This window comes from Lagenorhynchus albirostris, chromosome 4 (assembly GCF_949774975.1).
Source record: "Lagenorhynchus albirostris chromosome 4, mLagAlb1.1, whole genome shotgun sequence".
NCBI lineage: Eukaryota > Metazoa > Chordata > Mammalia > Artiodactyla > Delphinidae > Lagenorhynchus > Lagenorhynchus albirostris.
The window spans coordinates 15,845,853-15,849,015 of record NC_083098.1 but is presented as its reverse complement, the minus strand read 5'-3'; the positions used below and the strand labels follow the sequence as shown (position 1 = coordinate 15,849,015).

General features: G+C 39.6%; 1 pseudogene; it reads right to left on the bottom strand.

Annotated features, from left to right (window-relative positions):
- Window positions 1–2,187: 2,187 nt before the first annotated feature.
- LOC132519187 (peroxiredoxin-6-like) lies at window positions 2,188–2,874 on the bottom strand (annotated as a pseudogene).
- Between the last annotated feature and the right edge of the window lie 289 nt (window positions 2,875–3,163).

Here is a 3,163-nt window from a genome sequence, read left to right as displayed (position 1 = left end):
GTCCCATTTGTTTATTTTTGTTTTTATTCTCATTACCCTAGGAGGTGGGTCAAAAAATATCTTGCTGTGATTTACGTCATAGAGTGTTCTGCCTATGTCTTCCTCTAAGAGTTTGACAGTGTCTGGCATTACATTTAGGTCTTTAATCCATTTTGAGTTTATTTTTGTGTATGGTGTTAGGGAGTGTTCTAATTTCATTCTTTTACATGTAGCTGTCCAGTTTTTCCAGCACCACTTTGAAGAGATTGTACGCTCCCTCTTTGCCCACTTTCTGGAGAGTTTTTTATCATAAATGGGTGCTGAATTTTGTCGAAAGCTTTTTCTGCCTCTATTGAGATGATCATATGGTTTTTATCCTTCAGTTTGTTAACATGGTGCATCACACTGATTGATTTACGTATATTGAAGAATCCTTGCATCCCTGGGATAAATCCCACTTGATCATGGTGTATGATCCTTTTAATGTGTTGTTGGATTCTGTTTACTAGTATTTTGCTGAGGATTTTGTATCTATATTCATCTGTGATATTTGTCTGTAATTTTCTTTTTTTGTAGTATCTTTATATCGTTTTCATATCAGGGTGATGGTCACCTCATAGAATGGCCATATAAGCACAGAGGAGCAGAGGAGATGATGAATAGAAATACACATATTAGTGGGAGACACACAAAGTGTCTTCCAAAGAGTTAGCCATTGGAAAACTCATTCCTTAAGAAATAGTAGCAGAACTATCAATGTGAGTAGCGTACAATTTATTTTATACATTGTGTTCCTCTGATTATGGTATCATCAGTTCCTAGTATAACTGAAAACATATTTTCTAGACACTTAATAGGAAAAAAAAGTTCTATAGCCAATCCCCAACAAAAGTGTTAGTTACTATTCTTTATCAAAATTTATCCAACCTAAAAATGAGATTAAATTTGTGTTAAAAAATGAAAAATTAAAGAAAATAGTCCTTTTTTTTTTTTTCTCAAAGCAAAGGAAACACATTTTATTTTATTTTTGGCTGCACTGGGCAGCACGTGAGATCTTAGTTCCCTGACCCGGGATCAAACCCGTGGCCCCTGCAGTGGAAGCGTGGAGTCTTAACCACTGGACCACCAGGGAAGTCCCTGGGATCACATCTTCATCAGCTGCTCCTCCATTTTCATTATATGAAATTTTATGTATCTGTCTTTGGAGAAAAGCATCAGTGTCAAATCTAGCAAGGAAATATCTGCCCTCAGGACATGAGTCTGAACAAGTACTTGAAAATGTGACAACAGAATTTTCTGATCACATTTTAACAAAGGATTTACTTGCTGATCACTAAGAAGTAAAATTCAGAAAATAGTCCCCCTCCTCCACTGCAAGAATAAATCTATAATAAAACATTTTCAGTCATCCTCTCCCCTCTTCCCAAGGTGTGCCCTTTCATGTGCACTTCACTGTAGAGCCAACTGACATCCAGAAGTACTCTGAAAGGCATCTGGCACTGTTGTGTTACTCATGCCTCTGGTACACCTCCCTGGCAGGCAAGTGGAACCTTTTCTGTAGCTTCCCACTTTCAATAGAAATTTATTGAAAATTTTTCTTGATAGCAAAATACTTAAAGATTCCTTCCCCCTGCTCATTCTTCAGTTATCTACTGGAAAATTACAGAATTGAAAAGGTTTTTTCCCCCAGTTGTGATCAAAACATGGAATATTGAAGAACATCTGGGTTACTCTAAGTTCTTAGGTTACATACGTAGATATATACAGAGGAAGTTGAACCCCAAGTTCTATTCCTTCCCAAAATGGGTAACAGAAGAAAGGATTTGATTAGCACAGCTGAAGAAAACTGATACTCATTCTATGATAGAGCAAAGCAGGCTTTTTCCACCATAAACTGGTACTACCTTGTTGGTCATAAACCCTGCAGAAATCCAACAAGATGAGCCTCAAATTTCAAAGAGAGTCAGCAGAGAATGCTAAGATATATGAACAGAAGAGAATGCTGCTAAAGGCACAGAGCAAAGAATCCCAAGGAATTTTTAGTGCCATTTTCATTTAATAAGCCAGTAGTATAGCAACCTAAAGACCTTGGCTGTGATCACACCAGGATGTTTTTATGGTACTGCTGCAGGAAAACATGATGGGCAGCTGGCATCCTCTGGCTCATGGTGCTCAGTGAGCAGCTCCTGCACCAACTCCATGGAGAGCCTATGGCTGGGGGGTGTAGTGGAGGTATTTCTTGCCAGATGGGAGCTCTTTGGTGAAGACTCCTTTAGGGAAAAGTTTTTTGGCTTCCTCTTCAGGGATGGTTGGAAGGACCATCACGCTGTCTCCATTCTTCCAATAAACTGGGGTGGCAACCCTCTTTTCTGCAGTCAGCTGGAGAGAGATAATTACTCGGAGAATCTCATCAAAGTTCCTGCCAGTGGTAGCTGGGTAGAGGATGGACAGTTTTAGCTTCTTATCAGGACCGAAAATAAATACCACATGAGCTGTTACAGGCATGCCCTTTTCGTCCTTCTCTCCTGGGTAAAGCATGCCCAACTGGATGGCAAGGTCCTGATTCTTATCATCAATGATGGGAAAAGGTAACTTTTCTGTGGGCTCATCACCATTGTAAGCATTGATATCCTTGCTCCAGGCAAGATGGTCTTCAACACTGTCTACTGAAAGGGCAATCATCTTAATGTTCCTCTTGGCAAATTCTGGTGCCAGCTTGTTGCTCTGCCAGGCTCCGTGGTACACACTGGGGTAAAGTCCCGAGGGTGGGAGAAGAGAATGCCCCATGAGTCTCCCAGATAGTCATGGAAATGGATGCAGCCGATGGTAGTATTGGCCTCGAAGTTGGGAGCCTCGTCCCCAAGAAGGAGCCCTCTGGGCATGGTGGCAGCGGTGACACGGAAGGAGGACTCCATTTTCTTATATAAAATGATTATTTTGATGTAGTGCTACCAAAGTCTTAAATCCTTATGCTATTTTAATACTTTAATCCTTCATAGACTTTTACAATTGAATCCTAAAATACAGTAAACACACACATGTAACTGGTGTGTTGAACAAACATGACTAAAGAAATATAGTCAACACTTTATGAACTCTCATTGTCCTTTCAACATTTATTCATAGAAAAGTTTTCTTGTTGTCAACTTAAAAGAAAAGTTATATGATCACTTTATTCCACGAA